Raw genomic sequence first — 19,515 nt, 5'->3', positions numbered from 1 at the left:
TATTACAATATGAATAGGCAATACATAAACATCATAGAGGAATTATGAAAACCTAGTATTATTTTGTCATGGTTTTGTCTGTGTGTGTGTTTGTGTGTTTGTGTGTGTCTCTCTCCTCTCGCTCTCTTTCTCTCTCTCTCTCTCTCTCTCTCTCTCCCCATACCCCTGTGTGTATGAGCGGCAGATGTCAGTAATGCTAGTGAAGGCCAACAGGATCTGGGAGAGATACATGCGGTAAGCATTTATCACAGATTGAAACAGATTACGCTAAATCAGATTAGCATCAGCCCCAACCTGCCTATAAAAGCCAAGGTCATTATGAGCTTAGCCTAATGTAATGTCACTCTCCGTCCTATGAAACACAAGCGGGAGTATTAGTTTTCATATTTCACAACCCTTTTCCCACTCTGTTCTGGTAGTTTGCTTTAATCCGATTGGCCGTCTGATCCCATGGGTTATTGCGTACGTGAGAGGGCTACTTAAGCCTGTCCCGTGTGGTTACAGTTGGTCGGGGGTATGGGGGACAGACGGGGGGATGGACGAACGGACGTGTGGTCGTGCTGTGTCGCTAGCATTCCCTGCTCAGGTCAAAGTCATGGCCTCTGGGGGGACAGACATATTGTAATCGATACATCTATGAGTAAAAGTGACCCTTGTTCTTTATTTCCCTTAGTCTAACTCCAGGATGTGATGATGGGTGACACCCCCCCAGAGGCAAAGAACAGTCTCGGCGTTGCGAAACAACGCGTGCAGACGGGCGAGGGCGTAGCCATGGCAACCCCCTTTTCCCATCACTCAGCAGCTCTCTGAGCAGACACTGAAGAACATTCACACACACACATGCACACACAGAAACAGAATGTTGAACACTCACACGCACACCCACAGACCCTGAGATGAGTTCAGATGTAATCATGTGTTTCTCATGTGGAAGGGGTTACTGGTGCATTTCAATGTGTGAGGTATTGTCTTGATGTGAAATTACATTTAGCTTTACTTTTTTGATGTGTTTGGAAGTAGGGCTTTTATTCTGGAGGAGTAGAAATGCATCATTATACTTCCACTGAACGGAACTGAACCCAACAGAGATCTGTGCCATCATCCTTGGGAGGGATTATTTAGGGATATGATTATTCATGAGCTAGACATGAGGGGTAGGGCTGTACATCACTTGCAGATAAACACATACATATGCTGCTGCTGCTACTATGCAAACACTATAGGGCCAACCCAACCAGAACTTTATTCAGACTGTATTTTATGAACTGATCCTGCTTGTTACAGTAATTGTGTACTGCTATTTTCTCGAAACATAAACATGTGGTTTGATATAGATCCAAATGGATATATTGATCATATCATGTTCATATTTGTGTCATATTTCTTACCCTCGCAATTATTACATACAAAACAACAACAACAACCACGACATTTCAACAACAACAAAAAAAATCACACATCTAGTAACTCAACATGTCTGGCTATCATCATCCCTACCATCCTCATCGTAGTCTCATTATGAAGCTTATAAAGGTCTTGTTCACATTAGACCCAAATGTAACTGCGTCGGTCCCAGGGGTCAAAGGCGGGGTCACAGTGTTCGAGGTCGTCAAGTAATGCCTAAGCCCAAGGGCACTCCGTCATCCTCTGGGAGGAGGCCTATTGTGGTAAGGTATCCTGGCAACCTAGTTTTGAGCCGATCAACAAGAGATATTCCTTATAACAATGCCTTATATTCCATCAAAGAAGTTGATGTTGAATATGAGTGTGTCCGTATCAGAGTTCATGCTAATTATATTGGTTAAGTAAACCAATGGTTCCTTGGTTAGGAATGAAACACTATAGCCTATAGGTTTTTATAGGTTATTTGCATTTGCCAATTGTACAGTTAGCGTTCAGTAGGCAAATTCCACCAGGATTTTGTTTGAGTTGCAAATCATGCGCCGTTCCAACTTGACACGCACATTCCCAACAATAACTACTTTCTACTTCCTCCATAATGACACCTACATTGTATGAGAGATATAATAATTTAGGCCTATCTATTTCATAACCAATACAACTATTCTCCAGACAATGTCAAAGTTAGGGATGTTGTTCACATCAACGGTAGCAAAAACGTGACTGAGGTTTGTTGTAGTGGTAGGGTAAATGTTTTAAAAAGTGTAAAAGCTTTGCCAAAGGTGGCACTATTTCCCAGTATAATGATCCGATGTGGAGTGGTCGCCGACCCTTGCCGTGCGTTATGACGCTGGCGTAACGTGGGGTTTCCCGGAGCTGAGAGCAGGGTTACCGCCGCGCCCATCTCTGCTGTTTGATGGCCGCAGGAAGCGTCTGAGATACTGGTGTGAAGGAAGAAACAGGGGGACGACGGTGGGAAAGACGAGAAGGATTTCAGACTGGAAATAGGTTGCTCTGAATTGAAAGAACACTTACAAGTTCGGAAAAGGTGCACTTTTGCAGGAGAAGAAAAGATCTTAAATTGTGTGTGAAAAAAATCCCCCCTCTTCATCTCTGCGCCTCTGTGCCGGTGTGTGTCTCACCCTCGGCGGATCGAAAACTGGGATCGGGGAGTGCCGCTCCTCGATAGCTCACTGGCTAAATCTGTGCTAGAAGGAGAGACGAGAGTCGATCTTTGCTGTTTCCAGTCAATGTGATATAAACGACGGATACCCTTGAGTGAAAGCGGGTAAGACAATTCAAGATACTTGGTGAGAAAGTGTTGAGTGTCGACTATATGTGCGGGCCGGCGGGGTCTGCTTGAAGCTCCAGCCCGGGCAGAGGGGCTTCCAGCGGGGTCGAGTTGGGTCCCTTGCCCGCTCAGAAGCTTGCTATCGTTAGCTTGTTGCTACCAAGTCGTTGCTGTCAAAGAGTATGTGGGGGGTGGGGGTGGCGGGCGCTGTTATTTTCTATTAGATGCAAAGTAAAGGGCTTAAAACCAAATGTTAATCCAATAATAATTTGAGATGGACTCTTCCCTGTACAACATCACAGTATCACGGATTAACATTATAAACCAGCTTTCCCCTCTCCCCAGCGAGCACTCAGTTATCGCTCATGTTAGTTAATGACAGCCATCCAAGTTAGCTGCAACTAGCACACCTTAATGTCCGGGATCCACCGAGTTTTCACTTTGACTTATGTTTTTACACTACCTAGCCGTTATCTCCCTGTTTGTTTGTTTTTACCCTTTATGACATATCTAAACTTCCTGGATGTACTTATAAGGGTGCAGTTCAGTAACTGTTAGTGGTCTGCTGGTTCCTGATGCTAGTTAACTCCCAAAGTAAGCAGATTTGCCCTGCTTTAACTTGTTTTCCTTCCGAAACAACCCCACCAAAACGACACAAGGAAATACCAGTGCCAGTGGGGTATTTACCAGCACACCACCTAGTTATGTAAATGGTTGTGTTTGTTTCGTTCCACACATGGAAACTGTAGCAACATGCAAATGACAACGAAGGGAGTGTAAAAATGGCCACTTTTCCACCACCCAGAGTCAACACCACCTCCACCCCCTCTTCACAGGAGACACTCCGCTCAAGTTAGCCAGCCCGAGCTGGGTGTGGGTCTACGCCGACCTCGGTCGTTTAAATGCAACACATATTCGTCTGTATCCCCAGCTATACGGTGGTCTGACAGCCTGTTAAAAATGCTCCGCGGAACATGAAGTATGAGAGCCGTCAGAGACTTTACGTAACGTGGTTCCTCGCACCGCGGACACGGCCACACAGTTTAGGAAGGGGTTAGTCGGGCGAATGGGTTCACCCTGAGGATTGCAAAAGCCGAGGATATGGTTATTCAACGTCCTATTTCACTAATGGTACAAGACTGGCGGTTGGGTTTAGTACCGGGGGGTTGACAATGCAGCACTTCTATCTCGGTTGAGTGTCCAACCGGGAAATGGCTCACCGTGGAGCTCGGTCTTGTGGATGTTTGACACTGCTCTAAAGCGATTAGTGACAGCGTTCTTACAATCACCCAAATCCGCCCAAAACTAGTCGTCGAAGCGCCATTGAAATGTAGTGATTTGGACGTGGGTCTGAAGCGGGGCTGGTTTTAGTACACAAGTGTTGGTTTTAAGTCCAAGTGTGCCTCATTTGGCCCCCTGACTCGTAATAAGACACGAAGGTGTGTTTCTAATTGGATTCCTCCAATCTGTTTATCTCGAGACCGGCTTGCGGAGAGGTGTGTTTGCTCGGATACCTGAGCAGCCATGGGCCCGTTGTGGTTTATGGTCGAGCTTAGAGGGGGAGACCGATACCTACTGGGCACACTGTTTCACAAGCAAAGATCTTAAGTGTGCATAAGATAACTGCTGATAAATCACTCGAAAGGCCTGCCAGATAGGGAAGGCTGTTTTTTAATAAGCACGAATGCTGTCGCATTCAGCAGCAGCATTGCCGTTCTCTGGCACCGAGGGGAAATCGCTGAGAAATGACTATTGTAATATGGTCTTTGGGTGCGTTGGGCGAATTCATAGCAGATCGTCTCTGATATCTTAGTCACGTCAGAAGTTTGTCGTTTGTCTGAAAAGAGCTATTTGTATTTTGCGAGTCCACAAAGATGAATTCATGTCGCCAGTGTGCCCGATCCCTTCGCCTCTCCGAATGAATGGGTTCCTGTATTCAGGGCCCGAGCAGCTGCAACCAACAAGATGGCGTTCAAAGCCTTTTCATCGCCGCTTTTCCTCAGCCCTGAGAAAGACAGCTGCCTAACATCGGAACCGTTAGGGGTTGGCAGACCGGATTTCTTTGATTTGACATGTAATTCAATCACACAATAACGTGGGGCATTGTCGAGCGTTTGATTGCGGATACGGCCCACGTACACCAAAAGCTGTGCGCGCAGCCCCGTCGTAGGACAACATGGTGGTGAAGGGGTGTTGCACACACACACACACACACACACACACATACACTGTAGCGGCTGAAACGCGGGGCTGTACAATACCACCGCTCTAAACGATTGAGATTTGGATATGACTCCATTGGAAATGCTTACATTGTTGACCTTTTTGACTGTCTTACTTAAGGATAAGTTCATTATTCGTTCCTCTTGTTCTGGGCAAATTCATGGTCATCTCTGGTAGAAAAGTGTTCTAAACGTTTCCCTTAATCGACTCCGTTAATCTGATTCAAACATTTCATATAATAGGTTATGAACAGCATATCTGGAGGTGCGGCCAGGTTCTACGAATGCCTGTTTGTTCTAGTTAAACATATAACCGTTAACGAATTGCATGCATGCATATTTCGCTGATATGCTGTTTCTTGTGTTGAGGGGAGTTACTGGGCGATCACAGGTTACTGTGAATCTTTCTGTATGGATTCCTGGATATTGCTTTCCTCTGGGCATTGTTGAAAAGTTGTAACTTCATATAATAGTTGTGACTTAATAATCAAAGTATTGCTACTTTTGATTATTTTATTTATATATATATATATATATATATATATATATATATATATATATATATATTTTATTTACTTATTCGATTTTCTCGTGATCATGCAGCCAAAAAGTGGGACATTTTATCATTGCTTAAGTTGCCCTAGATATCCAAATACAGCACAGTTGCTTGCTTTTATGTCTAATCCCTTTGTTACATAATGTACCAATGTGTCTATCTTTCTATCTGTTTTAACTCATGTCATTTTGCCTTGTATTTATTACTGGTAAAATATTGTTCCCTTAGACTTGCCTGTAGTGTGTATTGTATCCATGCTCTGCTCAGTAGAACATTTGGTGCTATTAAGAAAGGTTAAGGCATACCCATAGGCGGTTTAACTGTTCAACATTGGGCCGACTTTTGAGTATGGTTTCTTCGGTGGAATGAGTGCATGTAAGCAGCATAACACATCATACCAGGTATCTCTGGCCTGGATCATAACTTTCTGACTTCCTGGGCCTTTAACTTTGCACATCATGAGCAAGGCCAGATGTAAAAGCGAGAGAGAACCAGCAATCCTTTTTGTCCTCATAGCCCTCAGAAACCTGTCCAAATCCCATGTGCAAAACTCCCTCTCAAAGTGCTCCGTGACGACCCTGACAGCGCCTCTATCTGGAGGTGATTGTTTCAAGCGGCTGACCTGGCAGTGACCCGCAGCCCCAGCTCCTAACCGAGACGCATTGGGTAACACCCAGCGGCCTGGCCTCTTTACGCCGGGCTTTTAGACGTACCTGTACCGTGTTTGAGCCGAAGGCATTTAATCTCTGGGTCCATCCACACCCCCACCGCCGCTGCCGTCAGTACAGGGTGTCACAGCTCGACGCGGAGCGTATGCTTACGCCGCCTGAGTCATCTGACTTTCTAGAAGGGATTTTTTATCATTTTTATTAATGGTTTTCATCCGGCTAACGTTTTTTTGGTTGTGTCCCACATCCCTACAAAGACAGAATGTGCACCGGATTAAATCCCTACAGTGTGTGGGATTGGGGCCTGTGGGATTATGTGGTTCGGTCAGTGATACTCCTTATTTCATGCACATCTCCCATGATCTGCTCTAAGCTATGTGGAAGTCCCTATCGTGAACAAAGGCCACTATCATTCACACATAAACACATGTTGACCTTTTACACAAAGATGCCTTAAACCGATCCTGGTAATGTTTTAGGTTGAATTTTTAGATCTACCTAATCAAGTTGTTTGATTAGGTATTTGCCCCAATAGAAGCATAAACTTGACAAGAATCGCTGCGGGTGGTGTGTATGTATTATGTTTCCATCATCCCAGTACAGGAGTCAGAAACCCATTGCCCTGGGCACCCATCTGCTGATCTCTGGGCTCCGATCTTCATTGGCTCATCCATTCTTAAAGCCATAGTTCACACAATTTCACCCACAGTGTGCATCTTGTTATTCATGCACGTTCTCTTGGCGACATTGAGACTGGCCGGTTTTCTTATCCATTATTTTATATCCCCTTGAGACCGGGTCATAACCTACATGACCTAGTTAGCACACGCATACCCTCCACTGCAACCCTACCCCCATTCACACTTCACACAATCCTGTGGCTCTTTATCCCCACCAGGGACCTCCTCCATCACCCTATGGGTCATGAGTGGATCATGGATGGTCTCCGTTGGAGGAGGGGGCTGGTGTCCGAGGCCTGGCTTTTACCCCGCCTCCCCTCCTGACACCCAAGTGTATGTGTATTCCAATACAAACAAGCGGGCCTCGGGCCGGCTGGTTTATTTTTAGTGCGGAGCAGCATGTGACTAGCCACTCTCCCACCCCTGCACCTCCACCGCGCACGGATCGAACCAACCAACCAACCCACCCACCGAGCCAAGGGTTATCAAGAGATCTGTTCCCCAACCAGGATGTAGCTTCATTTTAGAGTTCAAGCAGGACTTTTGATGCACGGCTGCCAACAAGGGAAACTTTGTTTGCCAGCGGCGGCATTGGGGCGGCTCCTGTTGACGGCAGGAACAGCGCCGGGGACTTGGGCCCTGGCTGCCCTCGTCGAGGGCCACTGTTTTGAATAGGCAAAGTGAGTGGCGACAGGACCGCTGGGTGGATCGCAGAACCGCCCCTGCTTTGAATAATGGTAGCCTCGCTCTCTATTTACATTCTCCAGCCATTAGATTGGACGGCTGCAGGGAAATGTGACCAAACCTGAATTCCAAGATGACGGGGGGAAAAAGACAGAGTTAGCTTTCAGATCTCGCTCTCTCTCTCTCGGCCTCTCTCTCTGTCTCACTGCACTCTCCCATCCCCTCCTTCCTTTCTTCCAAAAAGGACCTGGAGGGTCACTAAAATAAGAGGCCAATGTGCTGTTTGTCATGTGACTTTTCCCACTCTTGTTCCAATCATTTTTGGGAAACTGGGCAAGAGGAAGAAAGTTGGGGAGGGGGGAGGGGGGCGGCTGTTTTATGAATGCACTGAATGGAGTTTATTTTGTGCCTTTCAAACACATGTCATGCGTTTGGCTTGAGGCAAGGCTTACTGTTTTTTCAGTTGTTTTCGTCTGTCGTGTCCACATCTCAGTATGAAAAGGTGGTTGAACATATTTCCCAAGCACAAATCATACCTTTTGTTAATCTATGCGATTGTGCAAGTCCGACTGGCTATGACCACATTGGATCGCAGATAGGCGTCCAGCTGTCTTTAAATGTGTAGAAATCTAATTTCATAAATATGAAGATCAACCCACAATGATGGAAATGTTTACGATTTATTATACATTCTATAAACATCCGGTGTGTCCATATTATTTACATTATCACATATCGTTTGTCTTCAGCATTGTCTGAGCCTGGAGGTAAGTCTTTTTTCTTTCCTAGTGCTAGCAGTTAATCATATCGTTATATAAATACTGAGCCCTTGGCGCAAGCTAGCCGTTTCTCCTCACCAGCATGGCTAAGAGTTGTGTGTCAGACCTCGTCCAGGAAAATCGGATAAGTAATGAGTAAGTTCATTTTTCTCACAGGAAGTTCTTCTTCACCTTGCGTCCATGCGCTGAAGGTACAGGCAGTGATTGGGAGTCACCACCTCTGCAGAAGCCTGTGTTTGTTATTTGTACCCACATAGCCCTCTGCTTATTTGGTGCATATGGCATCATGGAATGTTTCCCCAATCAATCAATTCATCTCCATGGCCAACCCCTCCCCATTGATGTTATGTCAGGTTTCATCAGAGCGTGTCCGTCCAAATTCGTAATTTGTCGGAAAAAGCTTCTTTGACAATTATCAGAAGGCATTTTCTGAAGTATCATCAGACACTTGGGGAAAGAAAAACATATATTCTTATTCACGTGGTGTGATTCTGTGAATGATATGACAAATGATTTAGAGTTAATGAGTGATGATGATGTCCATTAGTTATTCATATAGAGCCTTGGCATCAAGAATAAATGCCTTCCTGCTGCCTATGAGCTACTTCTGTATTCAAAATCTATAATTTGCCATGATATAAATGGATCTATTTCTCTTGAATAGCTGTATTTATATGATTAAATGAAGCACAACACGACACTTTTAATTGACTTTGGAAAGAACTAGACATGACTTGCTTCATGTGCCATACTCTCCTTTTTACATGGTAACTTTAAATCAAATAACCCCAGTAAGTTGAACTGGAAATGAACCAAAGCCAAACCAAATAATAAACAGATTGATTACTGGAGCATTTTTAATCATGCTAGATTATCCCCTTTGCTCTTAACTATTCATCCGTTGTACTTTAAATCTTAAGGATTCTCTATTCACCAGCACTCCTGTGGACTTGACCTTGCTGGTTGTGAAAGGCTTTTGTGCAGTGTGGGTCCTCAGCCCTGTCCAATAAGAGCCATTTGCTAGGCCCAAGCTCTTTCCCCTGCAGGCCTGAGGTTCCTCCGACCATAGTGTTTAATGGAGGCCATGCCTTGTCCAGTAGCTACCAAGCAGAATGTCTAGGCTTTAAACATCCCAGACCATAAGTTCCTGATCTTTTGTTGCCGGCAAGTTTCATTGTATTTCTTCCGGTTTTATGAAAGAAGTCCTTATGAATAGGCGGGTCATTCTAAATGCATAGCAAAAAGTTGAATGGCCGCGGTTGCATAGGCGAACCATGGCCCACTTTGTGTCTGTACACCCCTTCCACTAATGCTTTCATGCTAATGGTTAACACAGCGCAACACCAAGCCTTTTTGAACTATGTAGCAACATGAAACTGCATTTTTGTGTTTTCATAGCTTGTGTTGTGGGACCAAGCCGCCGAAGGGGAACAATTGGGAGGGACTAATTAAACTGTTTATCCCAGATTGGTTAAAAGTGCTCACATGCATTCATGCTACAGATGGAATTTTCCTGTTCAGCTAGGTTAGAAGGACAACAACCCAATGGACACTAGCTAAGGCTCTTGCCTCATTGCTAAGAGAGAATGATCTAAACCAGCGCAGATGCTCTGGCCCATGGGAAGGGTCGGTGGCAATGCACCTCAAAGTGTTGCGGTGTCATTACTACCACTGTTAAGCTAGTTCAAACTAAGGCTTCAGATTCCGATGGATGGATCAAGTCAAGCTCTTTACATCCTTGTGTGCTTACAATCTCGGCAATGCATACAAATAAAACATAAGTTAAGTACGTCTCCTTGAGATCTTTGTCATAAGTACTATTAAGTATGTTCTCTTTCCAATGATTAATATGGAATGGAAGTCCGGTATCTTAATCCTGTGTATCAAATGTTATGAGGGTATTGCACATAATGCACATGAAAAAAAAAGACTGATAATCTGCATAGATTCTGGGCTCTATAAAGGATGAATCACCTATATACTTTTAGGGCAAAGCCCTAATGATCAAAAGAATCGCGGGGAATTTTACACTTCACACTTTGAATCTATATCTTCTCATAATGATTAATGCTGACTGGTAACTCCATGATATCTTTATTTCATGGCTACACAATACCACTGAACCACGAAATGATAACCAAACCAGTATTGAGTAAGCCGACTCGAACTGCCCCTTCTTGGGAAAGGGCCTGTGTATGTAAGAAATGTGATGCATATGCTACTTAATGATTCAACTAATCATAAAAGAGTGCATTCTGACTTACCACGTCATTGCACATATTGTATGTGTCCAGGTGGGTATTTGTAATTTTGTTTGGCATTAGAAGTCATACTTTTAGTACAATGCCTCCGCATCAGTCGGTGAGCTGAAGATGTTCTTCAGACCCAGTTGAACATGTTAAGATGTTCCCCGTTTAACACCATTTTGGGATGCTAGTCATTAGGGTTGCAAAATTCCGGGAATTTTCAAAGTTGGAAACTTTCCATGGGAATTTATGGGAATAAACGGGAATTTACAAAATTGAAGGTTGGCTTAAATATAGTTGGGGAAATATATATTACAGCATAATCTTGACTAACACAACCAGATTTCATCCAAGTAAACTTGAATATCTTTGCTATTCCTCAAACACGCTAGCACACTGCTTACTGCAGGGCTATTGAGACCACGCCCCCTACATGCACTGTGCATTCCGCCATCATATGTGCACTGATGACTTCTAGAACCCTGGAACACACTTTTGAGCCCAGAGCATATTTAACTCAAAATTCATGTTTTTGTTCTTCAATGAAAGAATAAAAAAATTAGAACTTGTTAAAGTTCTACTGACAAATAAATCTGCTAAAATGATGTTTTGCAAGTTTTTGTAGTCTTTTAATAGTTTTTTTTTGGATTCTTGGATATTTAATTCCCATAATTTTCAGATTTTTAATATTAAGCTTAACTTCCCATGGTAATTTCCCGGAAAGTTTCTGGAAATTTACTGGAAAATTTCCACCCCTTTGCAACCCTACTAGTCATTCACCATCTCCTTCTGTCTGAACTGCTCTTTAGTGTGGGGGATGGGGAGCCTTCTCATCTCGGCGGAGGGATTTCTTTAGCGTGAGCATAGTGGTTTGTAGCCTCCGGTTTCTGCTCCACTTTCAACTGAGAAAATGGGCTACGAGGCCCGGGGATAATGATTCCCGTTCAGCTATTCTCCATAAAGTCCCTCACGGAGCCGAGATGAACCTACTCCTCAGACGGTTAACCAGTGATTACATCTTGGGTGTTTTTGGATTAACGGCTGGGAAGCTCCAGAGGAATTTGGGTTGGCCTTAGGATGGCAGTGAGCAGCATGTGCGTTGCATCAAAAGCAACGGTGGTCCTGTGGTTTGGCGGACAAAACTGGAATGGAATTTCCAGCAGCAGCAGCAGCAGGAATCCCGAGCTGCCTGTTCGGCCAACCACACAGCTGTTATGTTGTGTCACAGAGCTGGGTGAATCTGCCCTCTCTCTGTAGGTCAAGGCTGTGGGTCGTGCAGATGGCTGTCAGTGACTACCGTAACCCGGAGAGGGAGGGGAGGGAAGGGGGGGGGGGGGGGGGGGAAGGATGTTGGCGAACAGCAGTCGGCGACGTCTCTCGTAGAGCCAGCCCAGTGTGGTAACGTCTCCGTTGCAAAACCAAGGATGTCCGGCTGCAATCCAGTCCGATTCTGTTACAATCACACAACTGGCTTTGGTTTAGTGGAGAGGAACCGTAACCGATGACAGCGAGAGATGGGGAGTCAGGTTAGATCGTGGGCTGAGATTGGGGGAGACGTGGGAGGGGGGGGCTTTTAAGAAATGGCTGGCAGCGTCTGCTTGTGCATCGACCTCCATGTTCCGGTGCTTTTTTGTGACCTGGTTCTGTTTCAGCTGCATTCCCCATGCATCACTTACCCACAGCACTTAGCTAGCTCATTCCTCTTAGCCACACACATACATATGCACATACACACGTACTAACATGCGCAGTATACACACACACACATTACATGCAAACACAATGCACGACTACACACACGATGCACGACTACACACACGTTGCAGATTCACGTACACGCACACATGCATGTGCACACGAGCATGAGCACATACAGGCACGTACAAACACTGATATGATGCATGCACCCATGGAAGCTGCCCAGTTCATTCCATTCCTGCCATGATGTGAGAGACCTCGTGGATCATCACTGTATGCCCCCCAGCTTGGGTAGGGGGGGCGCTGTGTGTGTACGCACACACACGTACACATGCACGAGAGCACAAACCTTTTGAGAGAATGTAGGTTATGTGGTTTTGTAACTAATGTGCTCTCTTGCATCCATATGGCACGTCTGCATGCATATCTCCAAAGATTACGCCACAAAACTGAAAAAGTGCGGCATTGAAAAGCCTACATAACATTCGATTCTTGAACTGGATGATCATTTTCCACGTCAGCCATATGTCCAGCCAAATACAAACGGCAAACCCCATTAGCGCACTAGAGTGTTCAAAACAAATGCATGTTTTCCTGTACAGCGCGGAACAACTATGTTTTCAATGCCGGCTACTGTTGTAACTCCATTCCCGATATTTGTACTGTGTAAACCACACCACTTCCTCTTCAGCCCTGTATCCTGTGCACCAGCTCTCGCTATGTTGGCCAGGCCCATTTCGGCTTTGTTAGGCAGATTCCTTATTGGGGGTTTCAACCACAACATCAACAGAGTACACACATGATACATCCCCTCTCCTTTTATTTACCCCGTTGAGTTCCCAGCACGGCTGCACCCAGTGCCCTCAGAGCTCGGGGCGGGGCCAAACCTCACAGTCCACTGTGGTGTGAAATGGAAAGCAGGAGATATGCTTTTAAATGGTGTATTCCATCTCTAAACACTGGGAGGATGGGTAGGTGGAGGAGTGTGGGTGGGGGTGGGGTTGAACGGGGGGGGGGGGGGGGGGGGGGGGTGTTATTACTGCTTTCCACTCCGCCACGATTAGAGTGACTCTCACATCCCACTGTTGCTGCAGTGAGGGTATAACCGCCACGCCCCAGAGTGCCTGGTGTTCAGGCAGTAAAACGACAGACGGACGGATGGACGGACAGACGGGGGGCAAAAACACTCAAGACGGCATCGTTATGGCAACCCTCTAATGGACGGCTAGGGCTGCTGCCAGTGGTTATTTGATTTGATTGATGGATTATTAAGCTATAAAGCGCCATGAATTGATCGTGAATACAATGCGTAACTGGAGATCAAAGTTTGGTTTCTTGGTCTGATTTTATAATGGTCGTAACGGTGTATATCCATCTTATATTTGCATTGTGACACGTGCAAGGTTATCATATATTCTTCAGTATAAATTAATCTGTTACTATTTTGTTACTGTTAAGTCGTTTGCGGTCTTAACTGACGTTTTGTTTTATCTGGATAACACATGGTTGCGTTATGAAAATCTGTTTTGTTGCATCTTTAAAAAAAAAAAAAAAAAGATAGTGGACGTTCATTGGTCAATGCGCTCCCGTGTGTAGTCTCCCCCAAACCATTCTGTCCCAGTTGACGAACAAACTCTCACCGTGTGTCACAGCATACAAATGAGAACCAGTTTGCCGGCGGCCTTCATCTGGGCACTAGTGACCCAAATTGGGACACACACACACACACACACACACACACACACACACACACACACACACACACACACACACACACACACACACACACACACACACACACACACACACACAGAGCCCCCGCGGCGCTGGCCTCTGCTTCTCTTCCTTTTTGGTCGCAGAGCGCTCAAATGCAGAAGTCGGCCATTGCTCAACTGTTTTGCATGTGTGTACAACCTTTTGCGAACGCTAAGCTAGCCGGCCAGCATGTCAACAGGTGTGGAGCAGCAGTGAGAGCCCGAGTCATAGCAACCTCACAAAGGATGCTATGCCGCCACACCCACCCTGGGTTGTTTTTGTGTTTTTGAACACTTCGAGAAGGAGAAAGAGACGAGCAGTGAGAGGGAACCACCCCTAAAGAGGAAGCCGCTGTTGAGGGCGAGCGAGAGCGTTGTGTATAGAGAGAAAGAGGGGAGGGGGGAGAGAGAGACAGGAGCTCTGCTGCTGCACTTCCTAAGGTGGAGGCTCTGGCCGCAAACAGTCGTTGGCCAACTCTCCTCTTGGCCGCGCTGCCGGTGTCCACCGTTTGAAGCACACACTAGAAATTCAGCGACACTTCCGAGCACAGGACAACCGGTTGGAGAAGAATGAAGGTACGGCGGGGGGATTGAGGGATGGGACTTCAGAGCAGGGAGGAGGCAGTGTGGAGCCGTGAAAGGAAGGGAATGGAGAGGAAAAAGGCCCCATGCGACATTACTACGACTCCCTGTCTGGCACACCTCTCAGAATGGTGCATAGTGTCTAAAAACAAGTGTGCTTGTTCCGGTGTGTGTGTGTGTGTGTGTGTTTGTGGTCGCGGGGTGTGAATGCATTGCCAACAGTTCATCAGTTGGTTGCATTAAAGTAACGCCATACCTGATGTCCGTTGTGCACGTTCCATATGATGGATTGAAATGCTTTGATTTATATTGACAGTCAGACACTGATGGTGACAAAACAATGGATCCCATTCCCTTCACAGAGATTCATTGTAGGACGAGCAAAGTAATTATGTAGGCGTATTCTCGGATCGCACTTTTACGTCTTGAACTGCAGAAGCTCGGAGGTGGCTGCGTGTGTGTCGGTTGGGATCCTGGGCCGTCCAATCTCGTGTGTGTCACCTGCCTCGTGTCGTGCTGTAGCACGGAGGCAAACCGTGACCTGGCCCCGCCACAGCCGTGGGAGGGAGGGAGGGCGGGGGGGGGAGCAGGGCTAATTCAGCAGCATCTCCTCTCCTCCTTCGTCCTCTGCTTGTTCCCTCTCATCAGGATAATCTGGGCCTGTCCTCCCAGCCACTCGTACCCTCCCCCTCCTATGTTCCGTCCCTGGCTAGCCACGCCCCCTTCTTCCATTGGGGCGGGGCCTATATCTCAAGCTTGCACTTTCTCTGCCCCAAGTCTCGACCAACACAGCCCTCCTCTCTTACCCCCCCCCCCCAACATGCAAACAACAGCCCACGATGACTCCTGGGAATTCATGTTGCATCACGCCCAAATGTTCATGGCTGAACTATGGCCCACAGTGTGTGTCATCCACACACAAGACTGGGGCTGTGGTGCGTTCAAGACAAGTATTTGCGGTTGTTTATACAGTGCCCCGGTGAACTTAGGGCTCTGGTCTGTGTCGTCAAACACGGCACATCTTCCTGCTGTTGTTTTCAGGTGTACAGGTTTGGTCTCCTCTGAACCCTGCCTAATGCAAAAGTTAATAGTGAGTCCGCACTTCGACTTGGTCGTGTGTGTGTGTGTGTCTGTGTGTGTGTGTGTGTGTGTGTGTGTGTGTGTGTGTGTGTGTGTGTGTGTGTGTGTGTGTGTGTGTGCGCGCGCGGGGAATCAGATTTCACTTCCCTCTCTCCTTGTCACCGCGTTGTGCTGGAGATGTCGGAGCCGATAGGACTGGCTGGAAAATGTTAAGTCTGCTTCCCTCCTCCGCCCACCTCCTCCTCCTCCCTCCTCTTCCTCCTCCCCCAGCTCCTCTCTAAAAATAGCCGACAGAGGGAAAGGGAGGGAGAGCGAGAAAAGGCAGCAGTGTGCTGATGCTCGCTCTATCGTGGCTGCTGGCAGCGGCTGCAGCACTCCCACAACCAGCACAGGAATAAATGGGCCCTTTGAATCACACCTCTGCCATCTTCACAAAGCTCTGCCCCTTGAGAGGCACATTTCTCCACATTTATATATATATATATCGTCACCCTTTCCGATAAAGAAGAATACAACCGAAATTGCAGGCAACCTCTGAATTCTGGTCATAATCCAGTGCACTCTCTGTAATCATTAAGTTGTTTTGGGCCGAGGAATTTCGTCTTTTCACAGACCTGGGTTCCTTCCCCTTTTCCTCTCTAAGGGCACAAAGGCCACAGGCACACGCACAAACAACAATGAGTAAGAACCATTCCGCTATTAATATATAACTAAACCGGATGGTCAGATTGGGACTAAATAAAGGGCAGCTTAGTGTTACACCGTTTCGCCCCCTGGCCAGAGCCCAGCGTTAAACCACTACACCCACCCCCCCCACACACACACACACACACACACACACACACACACACACACACACACACACACACACACACACACACACACACACACACACACACACACACACACACACACACACACACACCCAACACACACACACACACACACACAAACGGGCTGTGCAGTTAGATAATAATGAAGCATTCCACTTTCTATTTCTATTTTCTGTTTTTTATCTATTTGTCTGATAAAACCTTTATTCAACAGAATGTGGGACGACGTTGGTATTTAATCGAAGACCTTCTAGTTGAATTGTAGTATAAAAGATGGAGGTTGCCTTTGTAGCATTTACTCCAAAAACTATTACCCTTTGATGACCCTTTATACTTAACGTAAATGTGACCAATAGCTGTGTGGGTTTATAACAAATTGAGTAAACCTTCAATCTACCAGTAAATGTTCAGTGACCAAACCATGAATCTACCAGTAAACGTTCAGCGACCAAACCTTGAATCTACCAGTAAACAATCACTGTCCAGCTGTTGGTTTTGCCCTTTTGAACCGGTGGGTTATTTGTTTTGTTTTGAAATGGCACAGGTGTGTACACTGGTGTTTTCCATATAGGTTGTACTGAAAGCTGATCCCTGCCCATAAAGCTTTTGTTGTAAAGGCCACCAGCGGGTCGATTAAACTGGGACTGACACAGCGCGCTCATTACGTAGATTACGTCGACTTTTTTTATCAACAAGATTATGGAGGGGGTTAAGACGCATTGCTTGGACGAAGACCTGTTTAGGCTGGTTGGCCAATCAGGTAGACAGACAGGTAGCCAGTGAAACGCTGAGTGCTTGAAGAGCAAGGTCTCCAGTCAGAGAGTCTTGCAGGATATAGGATCTGTATTGAAACCAGGGGAAAGAGAAAGAGGTAAGGCACGATTGTGCATGAATGTCAGCTGTCGGCAAATTTGAAATCATGGGCTGTACTGCAGTTCCAGAACAGGACGGTTTTTATCATGTTGATTTGTCCCCCAAAATATAATTTAGGCGTAACTGTGATTGGTGGAATCTGAACATATTGAAGAAGTAGAGTGTAATTGTTCTAATTAGCTTAAGAAGTGCATGGGATGTTTTTAATTCATTTAAACTAAATGTACCATGACGATTAATCAACGTATCAGTGGAGGTACAAGTGAACTGGTGAAAGTGTTTGCACTAGTAGATGTACCAGTACTAGTTAAGCAATAGACTTGTCAGAACAGGTAAACCAGTGAACGTGTCAGAACAGGTAAACCAGTGAAGGTGTTAAAACAGGTCAACCTGTGAAGGTGTCAGAACAGGTAAACCAGTGAAGGTGGTTGGTACTAGTGAACCAGTGAAGGTGTTGGTACTAGTGAACCAGTGAAGGTGTTGGTACTAGTGAACCAGTGAAGGTGTTGGTACTAGTGAACCAGTGAAGGTGTTGGTACTAGTGAACCAGTCAAGGTGGTGGTACTAGTGAACCAGTGAAGGTGTTGGCACTAGTGCACCGGCGATGGTGTTGGTACTAGTGAACCAGTGAAGGTGTTGGTACTAGTGAACCAGTGAAGGTGTTGGCACTAGTGCACCGGCGATGGTGTTGGTACTAGTGCACCGGCGATGGTGTTGGTACTAGTGAACCAGTGAAGGTGTTGGTACTAGTGAACCAGTGAAGGTGTTGGTACTAATGCACCGGCGAAGGTGTTGATACTATTTCCCCGGCAACGGCGTGGTACTAGTGAACCGGCGAAGGTGGTAGTACCTGTGAACCAGTGACGGTGGTGGACACTAAACCAGTGAAAGTGTCCGACTGGTGAACCAGTGAAAGGTGTCAGGACTAAGGGCGTATAGAAGCGGATTGGGGTCAGCTGGATGGCCGCTGCTTTTAGGATCATCAGCAAGTTTTGTCTTAAACGGATTTGGCTGGAGGAGCTGAATCAACCGTGTCCCAGGATTACCAGGATGACATTGGAGGAGAGTTTTAGAGCCCCCGGGCCAGAGCTCCTGAGAGCTTTACCAGTGGCCGCCCCGACCGATACTATTGAGCCGCAGTCGCACCAGGAACCCTTCCACGCCGGCGCACCTTACACGGGACTCCCCCTCAAGGTTGGATGGACCCTCCCCGGCCCACACACGCACGCACACCTTTTGCCTTTTGTGTGAAGCTAGCCAGGCCTGGGTTCGTTTTGGCCAGGTAGAGTCGGGGTACGCCTGCTTTCTAACCTGCTGGATGGATCATACTTGACGCAATTCCTGTTCAGGAGCGTGGTTGCTTTCTCAATCGAGACCACCTTGTTCTGCCCCAGTTTTGTTGGGGTAGCAGGGGGGAAGGCAACATTCAATGAGGTTCTGTTTTTTTTTCCCGTTTGGGATCTTGGTCTAAACTAAGCTGCCGAGATTGCCTGTTGCTAGGTAACGGTTGGAAGCTGATGCAGACGTGGCTTGTATTCGTTCTTCTAGAGTGTTGTGGCGTCCCTGGATCCCAGTGACTTTGTCAGGGGCTAAGACGCTAGCATAGGCAACGGGGATGCTATCAGACTGTAGCATAGGCAACAGGGATGCTATCGGACTGTAGCATAGGCAACAGGGATGCTATCGGACTGTAGCATAGGCAACAGGGATGCTATCGGACTGTAGCATAGGCAACAGGGATGCTATCGGACTGTAGCATAGGCAACAGGGAAGCTATCAGACTCGGGCGTAGACAACGCGATGCTAGCAGATTCTTCAAAGGTGGAATAACTTGTTTATCACTTCACAGTGTTTGCTCTATCTCCTAATGGACAAGTTCTTCAGCATTTTTGTAAATTTTGACCTTCTCAATCCAAAGACCTAAACATTTTTTACATTGGAGTCTAGCCTAATACTTTTTCTGATGTCCTGCTAACTGTCTGACTTGCCACACCTTGAGCCCTCTCTTGCTTTCTCTCTCCCTACTGTGTCCCCACATTGAGCCCTCTCTCTCCCTCTGTCTCCCTTTCTCTCGCTCCTGTGTCCCCACATTGAACCCTCTATCTCTCTCTCTGTCTCGCAGTCTCTGTCCAACCCATCCCAACATCCAGCCCCCTGTCTTACCCATC

At 46.4% G+C, this 19,515-nt stretch overlaps 1 protein-coding gene across 1 annotated transcript in view; it reads left to right on the top strand.

The window, feature by feature from the left end:
• Positions 1-2,290: 2,290 nt before the first annotated feature.
• The window catches only part of LOC307079657 (guanine nucleotide-binding protein G(I)/G(S)/G(T) subunit beta-1-like), a 32,087-nt gene continuing 14,862 nt past the window's right edge, over positions 2,291-19,515 (top strand). Inside the window, exon 1 of the mRNA XM_079742110.1 lies at positions 2,291-2,689. The gene's annotated coding sequence lies outside the window, so the exon portion shown is untranslated. The remainder of the gene's footprint in view (positions 2,690-19,515) is intronic.

This window comes from Pollachius pollachius (genome assembly GCF_949987615.1).
Source record: "Pollachius pollachius genome assembly, chromosome: 8".
Lineage (NCBI taxonomy): Eukaryota > Metazoa > Chordata > Actinopteri > Gadiformes > Gadidae > Pollachius > Pollachius pollachius.
The sequence above is the reverse complement of the archived record's forward strand: the minus strand, read 5'-3'. Positions and strand labels throughout refer to the sequence as shown.